Source organism: Pongo pygmaeus, chromosome 10, assembly GCF_028885625.2.
Source record: "Pongo pygmaeus isolate AG05252 chromosome 10, NHGRI_mPonPyg2-v2.0_pri, whole genome shotgun sequence".
Classification (NCBI taxonomy): Eukaryota; Metazoa; Chordata; class Mammalia; order Primates; family Hominidae; genus Pongo; species Pongo pygmaeus.
The window spans coordinates 12,693,058-12,713,040 of NC_072383.2; the positions used below are offsets into that span (position 1 = coordinate 12,693,058).

Sequence of the window (19,983 nt, forward strand, 5' to 3'; positions counted from 1 at the left end):
GGGGGGGCTCGGTGGCTCATGCCTTTAATCCCAGCACTTTGGGAGGCTGAGGCGGGCGGATCATGAGGTCAGGAGTTTGAGACCAGCCTGACCAACATGGTGAAACCCCGTCTGTACTAAAATTAGCCAGGCATGGTGGCATGCGCCTGTAATCCCAGCTACTCAGGAGGCTGAAGCAGGAGAATTGTTTGAACCCAGGAGGCGGAGGTTGCAGTGAGCCGAGATCACGCCACTGCACTCCAGCTCGAGCAACAGAAAAAAAAAAAAGGAATGCTTCACGAATTTGTGTGTCATCCTTGAGCAGGGGGCATGCTAATCTTGTATCATTCCAATTTTAGTATATGTGCTGCAGGAGCCGTCACTAAAGCATTTGTTTCTTTGACTGTATTGTGAACTTAATGTTTGTGCCCCCCAACAATTATATGTTAAAATACTAACACTGAAGGTGAGGGTAGTAGGAGGTGGCATCTTTATAACGTGATTAGGTCATAAGGGGGAGCCCTTACAAATGGTATCAGTAGATACCATTTGTGGATATCTACTGTGGGTGCAGTGGCTGATGCCTATAACCCCAGCACTTTGGGAGGCCAAGGCAGGCGGATCATGAGGTCAAAAGATCGAGACCATCCTGGCCAACATGGTGAAACCTCGTCTCTACTAAAAATACGAAAATTAGCTGGGTGTAGTGGCGCACGCCTGTAGTCCCAGCTACTCGAGAGGCTGAGGCAGGAGAATCGCTTGAATCCTGGAGGCAGACGTTACAGTGGCCGAGATTGTGCCACTGCACTCCAGCCTGGTAATAGAACGAGACTGTGTCTAACAACAACAACAAAAAAATCAAAAACAAACAACAAAAAACCCAAAACAAATGGTATTAGTTTCCTTATAAGAAGAGACATGAGAGAGGTGATATTTTTTTCTCTCCCATGTGAGGATACAATGAGAAGATAGCCATCTACAAACCAGAAAGAGTGCCCTCACAAGACACCAGATCTGTCAGCCACCTAATCTTGGACTTCCCAGTCTCCAGAACTGTGAGAAATATATGCTTGCTTTTTAAAATGTTTATTCTTTAAGCCACTTGCTCTATGGTATTCTGTGATAGCATTCTGAATGAAAACAGGCTGTCTCTTCCAGAATAGGTTATGCTTCTTTGTAAAGCATCTTTTCATCCCAGTCTGTTGTAGAATTCCCGGCATGTAGTAGGCAAGTAATAAAGCTATGCAAGCAGATCAAATGGTGCTAGGACTCTAAGAATTTTTCTCAGTTCCCTTCCACAGATCTCTTGCCAGAGAGAAAAGGTTCCCCTCAGGGCAGCAAAAGGTAGAAGACTCAAGAAGTGAGCAGAGATGAGATCGTAGACGGCTTGGCTTTCCATGCTTAGGGGTGCAGACTTTCATGTTTTTGCAATGGAGAGTCATTAACAGGACAAAAAAAAAAAAAAAAATCGGTGGCCCTTTGTCTATGAACTCAATAAGAGCCTGGGCAAGAAAAAAAGAAATGTAGGTAACCAGCCCAGCAAGAATAGCAACAAAGAGGCAACACTCAAGCCTCCTAGTATGTCTAGAGTTCTGTACACCCTCCTCAGGGCCAGAAGAGCCTCAGTGTCTGAGTCTACCTGAGCCCACAGGTGCAAGAACAAAACAGGAAACATTTCCTGACCCAAGAAAATAGTTTAAATTGCAAAGGCACACATTACAGGTAGGTACAATATAAACAATTCCCTGGCACATTTATTCTCAAACTTTAGTGTACGTCAGAATCACCTGTAGGGCTTGTTAACACAGAGATTGCTGAGTCCCATCCTCAGAGATCTGATTCAGTAGGTTTGAGATGTGGCCTGGGAATCTGCATGTCTAACAAGTTCCTAGGTGGTGCTGCTGGTCTGGAGACAATGCTTCTAGAACCACCACTCCAGAACCCACTCCACCTCTCTCTCATCAACGGATAGCTTGCCTGTCCTTGATTCAAGGCTTGTCTCTTTCCTTGCTAACAACATCCCTCAATCTCCTTTCAGGGACTCATTCTCCTTGGACATTTTCAGATCTGTGCTATGGGTGGGGAGGACAAAATAACATCTTCCCTCATCAGAGCTACTCCTTAACCCTTACTCTACTTCTCTCTTTTTCGTACAACTTCAAGAATTGTTTGTGGCCGGGCGTGGTGGTTCACGCCTATAATCCCAGCACTCTAGGAGGCCGAGGCAGGTGGATCACCTGGGGTCAGGAGTTTGAGACCAGCCTGCCCAACATGGCAACACCCCATCTCTACTAAAAATACAAAAATCAGGCAGGCATGGTGGCACGCGCCTGTAATCCCAACTACTCTGGAGGCTGAGACAGGAGAATCGCTTGAACCCAGGAGGCAGATGTTGCAGTGAGCTGAGATCGCACCACTGCACTCCAGCCTGGGTAACAGAGCAAGACTCTGTCTGAAAAAAAATACAAAAATAAAAATTGTTTTTATTGACTACTTTCATTTTCTCACCATTCATTCTCTCTTTAACCTGTTGTAATCTTTCTTTTATCCTGTCTATCACTCTGTTATTCATAAAGAGTACTTATAAACTGGGCATGGTGGATTATGCCTGTAACCCCAGCACTTTGGGAAGCCGAGGCTGGTGGATCATTTGAGGTCAAGGGTTCAAGCCAGCCTGGCCAACATGGCGAAACCTCGTCTCTACTGAAAATACAAAAATTAGCTGGGTGTGGTGGCACGCGCCTGTAATCCCAGCTACTCGTGAGACTGAGGCAGGAGGATGGCTAGAACCTGGGAGGCTGAGGTTGCAGTGAGTGGAGATCGTGCCACTGCACTCCAACCTGGGCGACAGAATGAGACCCTGTCTTAAAAAAAAGAAGCACAAGAAGAGATTGCCCTTCTTGCCTTTGAGTACAGTTTTCCTGAAGATGTGAATGTTTGAAGCTGTGACAGCCATTTTGTTAGAATGAAGGGTTACATCTGAGCACAAAACGCAACACATTGAGGATGTCAAAGCAGAAAGTTGAGAAGCATCATTTTGCAACTAATTAACCAATTCCAGAATTACCTGTCTTCAGACTTCTTGCTATGTGTAATAATAATCCCCTATTTTTTTCTTTGAGCTGGTGCTTTTCTTTTTTCTTTTTCTTTTTTTTTTTGAGACAGAGTCTCACTCTGTCGCCTCTGGCTGGAGTGCAGTGGTGCGATCTCAGCTCACTGTAACCTCTGTGCCTCCTGGATTCAAGCGATTCTCCTGTCTCAGCCTCCTGAGTAGCTGGGATTACAGGCGCCCGCGACCACACCCAGCTAATTTTTGTATTTTTTTTAGTAGAGACAGGTTTTCACCATGTTGGCCAGGCTGCTCTCAAACTCCTGACCTCAGGTGATCCACCCGCCTCGGCCTCCCAAAGTGTTGGGATTAAAGGCGTGAGCTACCGCTCCAGGCTCACCCCTTTAGAATCTACTTGCTACTCAAGTACCTTCTTACAAATGCAATCGCGGTGCTCCTCACAGATTCATTAAAAAATAAAAATAAAAAAAATAAAAAAATAAAAAGGCTGGGCGCGGTGGCTCACATCTGTAATCCCAGCACTTTGGGAGGCCGAGGCAGGCGGATCACAAGGTCAGGAGATCGAGACCATCCTGGCTAACACGGTGAAACCCCGTCTCTACTAAAAGTACGAAAAAGTTAGCCGGGCGTGGTGGCAGGGCCTGTAATCCCAACTACTCGGGAGGCTGAGGCAGGAGAATGGCGTGAACCCAGGAGGCGGAGCTTGCAGTGAGCCGAGATTGCGCCACTGCACTCCGAAGACTTAAAGTCCAATGTTAAAAAAGGGAGAAAATTATTTTGCGTCCCATAAATACCCAGGATATTTTGTATCCTGAGTATATGTTATATAGAGATTGGTGGTGGTGGTGATTTTTGTTGCATTTGGGAGTTGCTATGAAAGTTGAGGGACTAATTTTTTTTTCTTTTTGCTTAGGCAAACTCCTGAAATACTTCTCTTCCTATTTTCATGTACAGAAGCTTAATTTCTCCTTGCCTTTTTTCCCCCTGTGGAGTTAAAAATAGTATGGATGTATTTACTTTGTGTCAATTTCCATTAGGATGCCTGCAGATACTAACAGATACTTCAAAGTCCAAAAAGCAACCTCAGATTTTCACACTGGGGTAAGTGGAAAATAGAAGGCTCTTGATTCCTATTAACTAACCTGATTGGGTATCACCGTTGTTTTCATTGCTAATAATTTTTTTCCAATGAGAATATGAATATTTTTATTTTAATGGAAGTTTTATACCTACAGTAAATTCATAGGCATTAGTTCATTCACTACTAAAATGTATATTTCTCTGAACTCAGACAAACAGGCCATTTAACAGGATACACGTGACATAATAAATTAAAGTGACATGAAAATGAAAGTTTCATCTATTTAGAACTGCAGAGAAGATTTCAGGTTGTCAGATTATATGTTATTACTAACTCTTGGTTATTGATGTTAGTTCAGTAAATTGATTTAGTGCTTCATTTAAAATACTAATTGAGCACCTGTCTGTAAGCAGCAGTTAGGTAATATGGGTGAATACTAAAAAGGTAACTTCGGTAATACTGGGAATACTAAAAATATATACAGAGAGAACGAGCCTGAAAGTTGCATTAAAGAGAAGTGTAGTGGAAGACATTTGACATATACATAAGAAAAACTCATTAATAATGAAAAGCAACCATACAAAAGATTTAGAGAAGCAGAGTGCCGAGGCAGTGGGGGCTGTGGGCGGTGGTAAGTGCTAAGCATGAGTCCCCTCAGCAGTTTGAATGATTTTATGAAGCACGTAAGATTCCTTCATAGGAAGCTGAGGGAGGGTGAGGGTAAGTGGAGGGGCTTGGATGATCACAGTATGAAAAAATGGGAAAAATAGAAGGAAGACTGTTCTATTCAAGAAGACCTAAGAGCAAAGCCATGCTCATGGAACAGTGACTAGGCCAATCTGACCAGAGCAGAGATTTCAGATGAGGAAAAGCATGAAAATCATATTTTAGTAGTGTTGGAAAATATCTAAGATTTAATCAGCAAGTTTCCTGGAAGACATTGAGACTGGAAGGTTAGTTTGATTTATCAGCATCTAGTAAAGTTGAAAACACACATGTGATATGTTCTAGTCAATGCCTGGCAGGAAACAGAATGAGCTCTCACCCTGGGTAATTGAGGACAAGTCAATAAAAGAACTATTTACCAAAATGTGGGCAGGGTTAATGGCAACCTTAAAAAGCAACAAGGGTAGCAATAGCAGGGGAGCCTGGGGGACTTCATTGCTGCACCTAAGCCTGAAGGGGCAAAGAGAGGGAATGGTGATCAGAACTGCAGAACACAGGGAGAATAGCAGGGGCAGTAGGAGAGCTCCTTGACAGGAGCTGTAGCCTTTGGTGGAGGAATGCAGCCAACCCACAGAGGCCCAGCAGGACGGGAGCCAGGAGAATAAATGCCCAGATCACACTCTCCTCCCACCCTCTGCTTTCCTGCTGGCATCTTCCAGAGGCCAAACCCAACAAGAAGTCAGAGGGAAAGGAAATTCCTGGCTAGCAGTTCATAAAGGTCAGCTTCCCGGGGCCAATGCAGGGAGGAAGAAAGAGAAGATCGGAGGGGCAAATGGAAAACATCCAGTATACCACGTGACCCACAATTGTTACAGGACCCCAACACCACCCCAAAGGTAGCCATTGGGTCAGGGCTTCTGCACTATAGTCCCATCTGGGTTGCCAGAAATATGTTAAAGGGGAAGGGGTCCCGATCCAGACCCCAAGAGAGGGTTCTTGGATCTCGCGCAACAAAGAATTCAGAGCGAGTTTGCAGTGCAAAGTGAAAGCAAGTTTACTAAGAAAGTAAAGGAATAAAAGAATGGCTACTCCATAGACAGAGCAGCCCGGAGGGCTGCTGGTTGCCTGCTTTTATGGTTATTTTTGAGGATATGCTAAACAAGGGGTGGATTATTCATGCCTCCCATTTTTAGACTACATTAGGGTCACTTCCTGACGTTGCCATGGCATTTGTAAACTGTCATGGCGCTGGTGGGACTGTAGCAGTGAGGACGAGCAGAGGTCACTCTGGTCGCCATTTTGGTTTTGGTGGATTTTGGCAGGCTCTTTTACCGCAAGCTGTGTTTGTTTGTTTGTTTTTAGATGGAGTTTCGCTCTTGTTGCCCAGGCTGGAGTGCAATGGAGTGATCTCGGCTCACCGCAACCTCTGCCTTCTGGGTTCAAGCGATTCTCCTGCCTCAGCCTCCCGAGTAGCTGGGATTACAGGCATGCGCCACCACTCCTGGCTAATTTTGTATTTTTAGTAGAAACGGGGTTTCTCCATGTTGGTCAGGCTAGTCTCCGACTCCCGACCTCAGGTGAGGTCTCCCAAAGTGCTCGGATTACAGGAGTGAGCCACCGCGCCCGGCCTTGCTGCAAACTGTTTCATCAGCAAGGTCTTTATGACCTGTATTTTGTGCTGACTTCCTATCTCATCCTGTAACTTAGAATGCCTTAACCTTCTGGGAATGCATTCCAGTAAGTTTCAGCTCATTTTACCCAGCTCCTATTTAAGATGGAGTTGCTCTGGTTCACACGCCTCTGACAATTCTACTCTAAATTTCACACCGCATAGAAACTTCCACGTGCGCAAAAAGACAAGCACAAATATTGTCTTGCAGCATTGTTTTTAGTAGCTCTAAATTGGGGAAAACCTGAATGTTCATCAATACGGGGCTATGTAAATTGAGGTGTATTCATTGATAAAATGTAGTGCAGCCATTAAAATGAATGAACTGGATATATATAAGCATTTGTGTGTGTTTGTGCACATGTGCACATGCATGTTTTAGAGGGATACATGTAGTATGACAGATACTGAATAAAAATATTTAAAACACACAGAAAAAGCAATTGTATATTGTTTCTACCTACACGTTATGTAGTAGAAGTATAAAAACATGAGTAAGGCCGAGCACGATGGCTCACACCTGTAATCCCAGCACTTTGGAAGGCCGAGGTGGGTGGATCACAAGGTCAAGAGATGGAGACCATCTTGGCCAAAATGGTGAAACCCTGTCTCTACTAAAAATACAAAAATTAGCTGGGTATGGTGGCACGCGCCTGTAGTCCCAGCTACTCGAGAGGCTGAGGCAGGAGAATCACTTGAACCTGGCAGGCGGAGGTTGCGGTGAGCTGAGATTGTGCCACTGCACTCCAGCCTGGCAACAGAGCCAGACTCTGTCTCAAAAAAAAAAAAAAAAGAGTAAAAGAATATATGAAGTCGCCTGTAATCCCAGCACTTTGGGAGGCCGAGTCAAGCAGATCACTTGAGGTCAGGAGTTCGAGACCAGCCTGGCCAACATGGCGAAACCCCGTCTCTACTAAAAATACAAAAAAATTAGCTGGGCGTGGTGGTGTGTTCCTGTAACCCCAGCTACTCAGAAGGCTGAGGCAAGAGAATCGCTGGAACCCGGGAGGTGGAAGTTGCAGTGAGCTGAGATTGCACCACTGCACTCCAGCGTGGGCAACGGAGCAAGACTCTGTCTCAGAAAAAAAAAAGAATACATGAAGTCAGAGAAACTCAAATTGTGATAGTAGTTTCTTCTGGCGAAGGAAGAAAAGAGAATGATATCAGGGAAGATGGAAAAAGAGACTGCATTAGTAAAGCTTCTCCAGAGAGAAAGAATCAATAGGATCAATGGATTCATAGATAGATAGAGAGAGAGAAAGAGAGACAGACAGACAGACAGATGAGAGGGGATTTATTAGAGGAATTAGCTCAAGTGATATGGAGGCTGAAAAATCTCATGACAGGCCATCTGCAAGCTGGAGACCCAGGGACACTGGGAGCATGGCTCAGTCCAGGTCTAAAAGCTTCAGAACCAGGGAAACTGATGGTGTAATTACCCATCCCAGGTGGAAGGCCTGAGAACCTGGAGTTCCCCTGGTATAAGTCCCAGAGTACAAAAACAGGAGAGCCTGGAGTTCTCACTTCCAAGGGCAAAACTAAGTGTCACAGCTCCAGGAGAGAGAGAGAAAGAATTTATCTTTCCTCTGCCTTTTGATTTTATCTGGGGGCCCCAAGCCAATCAGATCGTGCCCGCCCACATGGAGGGCAGATCTTCCCTGCTCTATCCACCAACTCACACACCAGTCTCCTCTGGAAACACTCCCACTGATACACTCAGAAGTAATGCCTTACCAGCTATCTAGGTATCACTTAATCCAGCTAAGTTGACACGTAAAATTAAGCATCACAGGGGCCTTCAACTGTATTGCTTATTTTAGAAAGATCTGAGGCAAATATGACAAGTCTAGTGATACTGCTACGAAGGGGGAAAAAGGCAGAGGAAGGAGATGGGGAATCATGGTGGATGGCATTTAAAATCTAGGAAGAATGATTACAAGAATCCTTCCTGGGGAGGGGATATCAGCGCAGAGACCTAAATGAGGGGAGGGTAGAGATGCAAACATCCAGGGGACCAATACTCCAAGCTGAGGGAGCGGCAGGTGCAGACACTAAGGGGTATCCTGTTTGGCTCATGACTGTAGTCTCAGCACTTTGGGAGGCTGGGGCAGGAGAATTGCTTGAGCCCAAGGGTTGAAGAACAGCCTGGGCAACATAGCAAGACCCTGTTTCTACAATTAAAAAAAAATTAGCCAGGCATTGTGGTACATGCCTGTAATCCCAGCTACTCAAGAAACTGAGGCAGGAAGATCTTTTCAGCTCAAGGGGTTGAGGCTGCAGTGAGCCAAGATCACTGCACTGCACTCCAGTGTGGGTGACAGAGCAAGAAGCTGTCTCTTAAAAAAAAAAAGTGTATATATATATATGGAAAAAAATATATTTATATAAGAAGAATATATATATATTTCCATATATTTATATAAGGAGAATATGTATATTCTCTAAAAATATATATACATTTTCCTTATATATATGAAAAATACATGTATATATTCCCTGAAAAGGAATTCTCTGCATTTTAAGACTGAAATATATATAAATGTTTTATATACATAACATTACATTTATATTTATATATATAAAACATTTATATATATATATATAGTGTTCTGTTTTTGTTGTTGGTGTTGGTGTTGGTGTTGTTTTGAGACAGAGTCTCACTCTATTGCCCAGGATGGAATGCACTGGTGCGATCTCTGCTCACTACAACCTCCGCCTCCTGGGTTCAAGCAATTCTTCTGCCTCAGCCTCCTGAGTAGCTGGGATTACAGGCACATGCCACCATGCCCGGCTAATTTTTGTATTTTTAATAGAATAGAGATGGGGTTTCACCATATTGGCCAGGCTGGTCTCGAACTCCTGACCTCAAGTGATCCACCCACCTTGACCTCCCAAAGTGCTAGGATTACAAGCGTGAGCCACCACACCCAGCGTAAAGTGTTCTAAGTGAACAATCCAGCACCTTTAGTATATTAACAATGTTGTACAACCACAATCTCTAATTCCAAAACATTTCAATCACTATAAAATGAATCACTCTGTGCCCATAAGCACTTTCTCCCCATTCCTTCCTCTCCCCAACCCCTGGAAACCACCAACCTGCATTCTGTCTCTATACATTTACCTTTCGTGGCTATTTGATATAAATGGAATCATACAATATGACCTTTGTGTCTGGCTTCTTTGACTTAGCATAATATTTTGAGGTTTATCTATATACGTTGTAGCAAGTACCAGTACTTCATTCCTTTCCATAGTTGTGTGATACTCCATGTACATATATTTGCAGTCATAATATTAAAACATTTTTAATTGTGGTAAAATCACATAACAAAATTTACTATATTAGTCATTTTAAGTGTATGGTTCAGTGGCATTAGCAATGTACATTCATGTTGTTTACAACCATCATCACCGTCCACCTCCAGAAACTTATTCTTCACTCCAAACTGAAACTCCATACCCATTATTATTATTATTATTTTATTATTATTATTATTATTATTACTATTTTTTGAGATGGCGTTTTGCTCTTATTGCCCAGGCTGGAGTGCAATGGCACAATCTCGGCTCACCGCAACCTCCACCTCCCGGGTTCAAGCGATTCTCCTGCCTCAGCCTCCCGAGTAGCTGGGATTACAGGCATGCACCACCATGTCCAGCTAATTTTGCAGTTTTAGTAGAGACAGGGTTTCTCCATGTTGGTCAGGCTGGTCTCGAACTCCTGACCTCAGGTGATCTGCCCGCCTCGGCCTCCCAAAGTGCTGGGATTACAGGCGTGAGCCACTGTGCCTGGCCCCAAAACTCCATACCCATTGAACAATAACTCCCAATTGTCCCCTCCCCCAGCCCCTGGCAACCACCATTCTAATTTCTGTCTGTATGAATTTGACTATTCCAGGTACTTCATATAAGTGGAATCATACAGCATTTGCCTTTTTGTGACTGGTTTATTTCATTTAGCATAATGTCCTCAAGGCTCATCATGTTGTATTACGTGTCAGAATTTTCTTCTTTTTAAGGATAATATTTCATTCCAAATGTATAGACCACATTTTGTTTATCATTCATCTGTTGATCAGCACTTAGGCTGCTTCTATGTCTTGGCTATTGTGAATAATGTTGCTATGAACATGGGTGTACCAATATTTGTTCAGGTGTCTGCTTTCAATTCTTTTTCTTTTTTTGAGACAGGGTCTTGCTCTGTCGCCCAGGCTGGAGTGGAGAGCAGTGGTGCCATCACAGTTAATCGCAGCTTCTACCTCCTGGGCTCAAGTGATCCTCCCACTTTGGCCTCCCACGTAGCTGGGATCACCAGTGCACACCTCAACGCTTTGCTAACTTTTTAAAAATGTTTTTGTGGAGATGGGATTTTGCCATGTTAGCCAGGCTGGTCTCAAACTCCTGGGCTCAAATGATCTCCTGCCTAGGCCTCCCAAAGTGTTGGGATTGCAGGCATGAGCCACCATGCCTAGTCTGCTTTCAATCCTTTTGGTATATATCCAGAGGTGGGATTGCTAGATCATATAATAATTCTACTTTTGATTGTTTTTGAAGAATCATTATTCTGTTTTCCGTAATGGCTGCATTATTTTACATTCCTAGCAACAATGTGAAGTCTTGGTTTGTGTGTGTGTGTGTGTCTGTGTTTTTTTTTTTTTTTTTGAGATGACGTCTCATTCTGTCACCCAGGCTGGAGTGCAGTGGCGCCATCTTGCCTCACTGCAACCTCCACCTCCCGGGTTCAAGTGATTCTCCAGCCTCTCAGCCTCCCGAGAAGCTGGGATGACAGGCACGTGCCACAATGCCTGGCTGTTTTTGTATTTTTAGTAGAGACGGGGTTTCACCATATTTGCCAGGCTGGTCGCGAACTCCTGACTTCAGGTGATCCACCTGCCTCAGCCTCCCAAAGTGCTGGGATTACAGGTGTGAGCCACTGCGCCCAGCCAAGTCTTGGTATTTTAATGTTCCCCAATTCAGTGTGTGTGGAGAGTACTGGGCAGCTCTGGAGTGGACATTCACCTGCATGTTATCTGATGGGTCTCTCTCCTTGGTTCAAGAGTGCAAGGCCAGGTAGTAAGCCAGATGTGGCTTATGTAAGTGATTAATTTTATGTGTCAACTTGACTGGGAGCTTAGTGTTCAATGTGATACCCAGATTAAACATTATTTCTAGATGTGTCTGGAACTCGGTACTACCACCTTACTCCCCAGGTGGTCTGGGAGAGGCAGCAACAGAAAGTAGACAGTTTATTAGGGACCCAGCAGATGCTGGAAGCCCAGGGAAGGGAGTTTCAGGGCCCTGCATCCCCCTACCTGGCCCCACAAATGCACCAGCTGCTAAGACCACACCTTAGCCTCCTTCACCAGACCCCTAACCCCCCAACTATCTCTTCCTGTGGTTGGTCAGTCTATCCACATAGGTGATGTTATTTGTCCAGGTGGCATCTACAATTCATCAGTCAGAACCTTGGTGATGACCTGTCCAGAGTGGCAAAGGGTCCAGGCAGAGGAGGGTGTTTCCAGATGAGATGAGCATTTGAATTGGTAGACTCAGAAAAGTACTTTGCCCTCCCCAGTGTGGATGGACACCGTCCAATTTGTTGACAGCCTAAACAGAACAAAAGGTAGCAAAATAAGGAATTCACCTCCCCCCACTTTTTTGTTGTTGTTGTTGCTCCTGTCTCACTGCTTGAGCAGGGACATCTAATTTCATCTTCTCCTGCTCTCAGACTGGGATTTACGCCATCAGCTCCCCTGGTTCTTAGGCCTTTGGAAATGGATGGAATTATACTACTGGCTTTCCTGGGGCTCTAGCTGGCAGATGGTAGATTATGAGACTTCTCAGCCTTCATAACTGCATGAGCCAATTCCTTATCATCTATTTACCTATCTATAAGTCCCTTTGGTTCTGTTTCTCTAGAAAATCCTAATATAGGCCAGGTGTAGTGGCTCATGCCTGTAATCCTAGCACATTGGAAGGTTGAGGCAGGCAGATTGCTCGAGCTCAGGAGTTTGAGACCAGCCTGGGCAACATGGCAAAACCCTATCTCTACAAAAAAAAAAAAAAAAAAATGCAAATATTAGCCAGTCATAGTGGCATGTACCTGTGGTCCCAGCTACTCAAGAGACTGAGGTGGGAGGATCGCTTGAGCCCAGGAGGTTGAGGCTATAGTGAGTCGTGATCACGCCACTGCACTCCAGCCTGGGCAACAGAGCCAGACCCTGTCTCAAAAATAAATAAATAAATAAATAAGAAAATCCTAATATACCAGGTGTTCATTATAAGTAGCTAAGGGGTTGGGACAGGAAAATAAAGAAGTTGGTGGTGCAGGAAGAGGCTTGGAGTCAGGGATCAAGGGGCTCTTTGAGGGCTTGGACTAGGCTTATGCCTCCAAGAATGGAAAAGGGATGGAAGCAAGAGACATTAGGATATGGCTAGGATCAAAAAATCAGATGATAGGAGGGGTGCAATGGCTTACGCCTGTAATCCTAACACTTTGGGAGGCTGAGGCAGGCAGATCATGAGGTCAGGAGTTCAAGAACAGCCTGGCCAACATGGTGAAACCCCGTCTCTACTAAAAATGCAAAAATTAGCTGGGCGTGATGGCATGCGCCTGTAGTCACAGTTACTCGGGAGACTGAGGCAGGAGAATTGCTTGAACCCGGGAGGCAGAGGTTGTAGTGAGCCAAGATCACGCCACTGTACTCCAGCCTGGGCAACAGAGTGAGACTCTCTCAAAAAAAAAAAAATTAGATGATAACAAATAGTGTAAAGGATGTGGAGAAATCAGTTCCCCCACACATTGTTGGCTGAAATGTAAAATGGTGCTTTGGAAAATATTCTGACAGTTCTGAAACAACTAAATATACAGTTACTCTATGGCAGGGCATGGTGGCTCACGTCTGTAATTCCGGCACTTTGGGAGGCCTAGGTGGTTGGATCACCTGAGGTCAGGAGTTTGAGACCAGTCTGGCCAACGTGATAAAACCCTGTCTCTACTAAAAATACAAAAATTAGCCAACGTGGTGGTGCGCACCTGTAGTCCCAGTTACTCGGGAGGCTGAAGCAGGAGGATCACTTGAACCTGGAAGGCAGAGGTTGCGGTGAGCTGCGATCTCGCCACTGCGCCCAGCCTGAGTGACAGAGCGAGACTCTGTCTCAAAAAAAAAAAAATATATATATATATGTATATATATATATATATATGCAGTTACTCTGTGACCCAACAATTCCACTCCTAGGTGTATACCCAAAAGAAATGAGGACACATGTCTACCCAAAAACTTGTACATAAATGTTTACAGTAGCATTATCCATGATAGCCAAAAGGTAGAAAGAACCCAAATGTCCATCAACCGATGAATGAATAATCAAAATGTGGTATGTCCATAAATGAAATACTATTCAACCATAAAAAGGAATGGAGTACTGATACATGCTACAACACGGACAAATCTTGAAAACATTATGCTAAGTGAAAGAAGCCAGTCACAAAATGCCGCATATTATATGATTCTATTTATATGAAATGTCCAGAACAGGGAGGTCTATAGAGACAAAAAGTAGATTTGCAGTTGCTTAAGGCTGGAGGTGGGGTGACATGGGGATCTTAAGATAATACGCCAAATGTTCTAAAACTGATTGTGGTGATGATTGCATGTATTCTGTGAATATACTAAAAACCACTGAACCACACACTTTATTATTTTTATTTTTTTATTTTTTTGAGATGGAGTTTTTGTTCTTGTTGCCCAAGCTGGAGTGCAATGGCACAATCTCAGCTCACTGCAACCTTGGTCACCTGGGTTCTAGTGATTCTCTTGCCCTAGCCTCCCGAGTAGCTGGGATTACAGGCATGTGCCACCACGCCTGGCTAATTTTGTATTTTTAGTAGAGACAGGGTTTCTCCATGTTGGTCAGGCTGGTCTCGAACTTGTAACCTCAGGTGATCCGCCCACCTCGGCCTCCCAAAGTGCTGGGATTACAGGCATGAGCCACTGCACTCAGCTTGAATCGTACACTTTAAATGGTGAATTGTGTGGTGTGTGAATTGTATCTCAATAAAGCTGTTAAAGCGACAGAAGGCTGGGCACAGTGGCTCACTACTGTAATTCCCGCACTTTGGGAGGCCGAGGTGGGCGGATCACGAGGTCAGGATTTCTTTCTTTCTTTTTTTTTTTTGAGACAGAGTCTCCCTCTGTCGCCCAGGCTGGAGTGCAGTGGCGCGATCTCGGCTCACTGCAAGCTCCACCTCCCGAGTTCATGCCATTCTCCTGCCTCAGCCTCCGGAGCAGCTGGGATTACAAGCGACCGCCACCACGCCCGGCTAATTTTTTTTTTTTTTTTTTTTTTTGGTATTTTTAGTAGAGACGGGGTTTCACTGTGTTAGCCAGGATGGTCTCGGATCTCCTGACCTCATGATACGCCCGCCTCGGCCTCCCAAAGTGCTGGGATTACAGGCGTGAGCCACCGCGCCCGGCCACAAGGTCAGGATTTCGAGACCAGCCTGGCCAACACAGTGAAACCCCATCTCTACTAAAAATACAAAAATTAGCCAGGCATGGTGGCAGGCGCCTGTAGTCCCAGCTACTTGGGAGGCTGAGGCAGGAGAATCGCTTGAACCCGGGAGGCAGAGGTTGTGGTGAGCCAAGATCGCGTCACTGCACTCCAGCCTGGGCAACAGAGCGAGACTCCGTCTCAAAAAAAAGAAATAAAAGGGACAGAAGCCAGGCGTGGTGGCTCATGCCTGTAATCCCAGCACTTTGGGAGGCCGAGGCGGGAGGATCACCTGAGGTCAGGAGTTCAAGACTATCCTGGCCAAGGTGGTGAAACCCCGTCTCTACTAAAAATACAAAAATTAGCCAGGCGTGGTTGTAGGCGCCTTTAGTCCCAGCTACTCAGGAGGCTGAGGCAGGAGAATTGCTCAAACCTAGGAGGCAGAGGTTGCAGTGAGCTGAGATCGTGCCACGGCACTCCAACTCGGCGACAGAGGGAGACTCTGTCTCAAAAAAAAAAAAAAAATGGACAGAAGATGTAGCTTAGACTTCATGAGTGACTAGTTACAGGGGCTAGAGAGAGGAAGGAGACAAAGAGAACGTCAACTATTCAGTTCATTATGACGTGGAGAATGTGATGGTAATCTCCACTGATAGAAACAGGACAATGTGGAAACTGAAAGAAATAAAAACGCAGTTTGGAGGAAGAGATCTAGTAAGGTTAAGGAAAAATACTAGGGCCCTGTAAGTTATTTTTGGGTTGATTAGAATTTTACTAGCTTTCCCCTAGAAACTCCAAGAAAACGTCTTTTTCATATATTTTCATATCTCATGGGCCTATATTAAGTCATGATCCTGGACCAAATGCTGACTCCATCTTGGTGTGGCAGAGAAGCTAAGCATCCCTCAGTTTCCACACTGTCCTTTTTCCTGTTAGCAGAGAAACCACTGCTTTCCCCCAGTTTTCATTGAGAAAATGGCCACTTCCCAGTTTCCTCTGTTGGCTGGACATGTCCATATAACTAAGTTCAGTCCAGTGGGATGGGAGGGAGAGTGATGTGTGCAACTTCTTGATTATCATCTTAAAGACAAAACTTCTTGCAGTGAACACTCTCTTTGCTCTTCCTGAGGACTGGAACATGGGCTGAGCTAGTCTCCATCACATGAGCAGGACAGTGCTTTAGGACAATTGGATAAAAGCGATCCTTATTCCTTAGTGGCAGGTGGAACAGAGTTGCTTAGCTAGCCCTGGATATCTGACCACTGGCTGTTTTGTGGTACTCAGAAGTGAATTTCCATTTTATTTAAACCACTATTTTCAGGTCTCTTTGTTACCATAGTTCAGCCTCTACCCAAATTAATACACCAGTGGGGAATGGGATGAGCTTGATGCTAGTGGGCCAGGGAAGGTCCTTAAATGCCGGTGGGACCACGATCCTGGCTGGTGTCCAGGGTCTTGACACTATCACAAGAAGGAATTCAAGAATGAGTCAGAAAATAGTGAAAGTGCGGAGATTTATTGCAAAATGAAAAGTACACACTCAAGAAAGTGCAGTGAGGGCGTACTCAACAGAGAGTCATGCAATGGAGTTTGGGGTTTCTAACCTTCATGGGTTTATTTAACCAAGGGGTGGAATATTCATGAAGATTCCTGGAAAAAGGTGGAGTTTCTCAAAACTCTGGTGCCGCTCATTTTTACACTAAATATGAGTGCTCCTAGAACTGTCCTGGTGCTGGTGGGTGTGTGATTGGTATGTTAATGAGTGTATAATGAGGTCCTCAGTGAAACCTAGGTCAAATCCAGTGCCATGTTTGGTCTGGTAGGTCTTAGCCAGCTCAGTCCACATCCTGTTTTTCAGGGTTTTATCAGCCCCTCGCTTCTGTAGCTATTTCATCAGTTTCCTTTTGCTAGTTATGTGAACCTGCCTCCTGGAATTTTCTGTTCTCCTGAGACCGCCCTGTATTAAGCTGACTGAGTTAATTCAATCAGGGTCCACCTCTGGGGATGGGGCCAGAAGTGGGGTCATCTTCCCTGAAGCACCTGAGTTTTATATGGAACAGTGGACATCTGAGTGAAAAATCAAGGTGCTTTTCCAAAGAAGAAGGGGGAATGGATATTGAGCAATCAAAAGCAGAAAATGAGCTGGGTGCAGTGTCTCACACCTATAATCCCAACACTTTGGGAGGCTGAGGTGGGCAGATCACTTGAGGCCAGGAGTTCGAGACCAGCTTGGCCAACATGGCCAAACCGCGACTCTACTAAAAACACAAAAATTGGCCGGGCATGGTGGTGCATGCCTGTAATCTCAGCTACTTGGGAGGCTGAGGCATGAGAATTGCTTGAACCTGGGAGGTGGTGGTTGCAGTGAGCCAAGATCATGCCACTGCATTTCAGTCTGGGCAACAGAGTGAGACTCTGTTGCAAAAGAAAAAAAAAAGCAGAAAAGGTTCACTACACCCTAGAAGAGGGTTTCTCAACTTAGGCACTACTGTCATTTGGAGCTACATAATATTTTGTTGTAAGGGGCTGTCTTGTACATTGTAGAATGTTGGTAGCATCCCTAGTCTCTACTATATATACCCCCTCCCCCATCAAGCCAATCAAAAATATCTTCAGATCTTGCCAAATATCCCCTGGAGAGCAAAAAATTTCCCATTTGAGAAGCACTGCTCTAGAAAGGGCTTGGAGCTGCCTTTTCTGCCTCTCACTTCTAGTCTTTTTCTCATATGATTGGCAGATTTTCTTTTGTAACAAAAACATGCCATGCTTGGAAATAACAGCTGTATTCTGTGCACTCATAGGGTCAAATCTAAACCCTTAAATGAGACTTACAAACTCTTCTCAAAATAATTACTTGTCTCACTTCTCAAAAAAATTATTTGTCTCAACTACAGTCCTATCCCCACATACACATTGCTCTAGTCATACTGAATTTTTCCCATCATTCTCAAAGTTTCCATGACTTTTTTACTCATATGCTTTTGTACATATTCTTTCTGCCTGGAATACAGATGCTCCTCTACTTGTGATGGGGTTAAATCTCAGTAAGTGCATTGTAAGTTGAAAATACCATAAGTCAGCCGGGTACGGTGGCTCACGCCTGTAATCCCAGCACTTTGGGAGGCCGAGGTGGGCAGATCATGAGGTCAGGATATCGAGACCATCCTGGCCAACATGGTAATACCCCATCTCTACTAAAAATGCAAAAATTAGCTGGGCGTGGTGGTGTGTGCCTGTAATCTGAGCTACTCAGGAGGCTGAGGCAGGAGAATTGCTTGAACCAGGGAGTCAGAGGTTACGGTGAGCTGAGATCGTGCTACTGCACTCCAGCCTGGCGACAGAGTAAGACTCTGTCTCAAAAAAAAAAAGAAAAAAAAAACAAGAACGAAAGAAAATACTCTAAGTCAAAATGCATTTAGTACACCTAACCTACCAAACATTATAGCCTAGCCTAACCTACCTCAACGTGCTCAGAACTCTTACATTAGCCTACAGTTGGGAAAAGTCATCTAACACAAAGCCTATTTTATATTAAAGTGTTGAATAGTTCATGTAATTTATTGACTACTGTACTGAAAGTGGAAACAGAATGGTTGTATGGGTACTCAAAGTATGAATTCTACTAAATTTAAATCACTTTTGCACCACTGTAAAGTAAAAAAAAAAATCATAAGTTGGGGACCATCTGTACTTTTCTCCACTTCTGTCTTAGGGAAACTCCTATACACTCTTTTTTTTTTTTTTTTTTTTTTTTTTGAGACAGAGTTTTGCTCTTGTTGCCCAGGCTGGAGTGCAATGGCGCAATCTCAGCTCACCACAACCTCCGCCTCCTGGGTTCAAGCAATTCTCCTGCCTCAGCCTCCTGAGTAGCTGAGATTACAGGCATGCACCACTACACCTGGCTAATTTTGCATTTTTAGTAGAGACGGGGTTTCTCCATGTTGAGGCTGGTCTCGAACTCCTGACTTCAGGTGATCTGCCCGCCTTAGCCTCCCAAAGTGCTGGGATTACAGGCGTGAGCCACCGCGCCCGGCCCAGAAACTTCTATATACTCTTTAAGACTCAATTCAAACAGGACTTCCCCTATTAAAAAAAAAAAAGTCCTAACATTTCCTAAGAAAACCTGGTGTCTCCATACTAAACTTTGTTCATACTTATCGGGTCATGCTTGGCACACTTTGTTGTTATTTGTGTATTAATCGCCTTTCAGCCCCCGGGCTTCTAACAAGGTTCCTAACACAGAGAAGTTGCCCCATAAATGCCTGTTGAATGGGTGAGTGAAATGAAGGAAAACTGCCACAGCAGTGCCTTCAAATTTCACTGACAAAAATTATACTTTGGCCAGAGTTCATTGGCTTTTATTAGCTTAGACTGGGTTTACAACAGGTGTCTCTGTCACTAAACTGGAAAGTAGGTGAAAAGCTAACCTCAGGACACCAAATTAAATACTTTCAGCACTGTGCCATGGTAGCCCTTGGATCACGGAGCATGAAGTGTCTGAGCAGTAATTTCCAGCTGCTTCTGCCAGAGAGGTAATAAATGATGTTACACAGAAAGTATCACATTATAGTTTATTATACATGAACCTCTGTGAGAGTAAGCTGTAAATGGTTCGCACCCTAGAGCATGGGCTAAGTCTTTCCAAACAAATCCATTTACCCGTTATCTTTATACAGTCCTGATTAAAACATGTTTTGGAGATATAGATATATCTAATACATGGACCATAGTAGTCTCTTATGAGTATCTGAATCAAAATTTTAGTATCTAGATAGCACCAAACTTAGAAAAGTATGCCCTTTTACAGAATTACAGGCTCAATTTTGTTTGGCTGGACTACATGTCTTTCTGCTTTAGGGTCCTAATGTCAGAATATGGCCGGACGTGGTAGCTCACACCTGTAATCCCAGGACTTTGGGAGGCCAAGCTGGGAGGATTCCTTGAGGCCAGGAGTTTGAGACCAGCCTGGACAACAAAGTGAGACCCCATCTCTACAGAAAATAAAAAGTTTGCCAGGGT

General features: G+C 44.4%; 1 non-coding gene across 1 annotated transcript; it reads right to left on the reverse strand.

The window, feature by feature from the left end:
• Positions 1–259: 259 nt before the first annotated feature.
• On the reverse strand, positions 260–362 carry LOC129010988 (U6 spliceosomal RNA). The gene has a single exon (XR_008493137.1). It is a non-coding gene; the product is annotated as a U6 spliceosomal RNA (small nuclear RNA).
• Between the last annotated feature and the right edge of the window lie 19,621 nt (positions 363–19,983).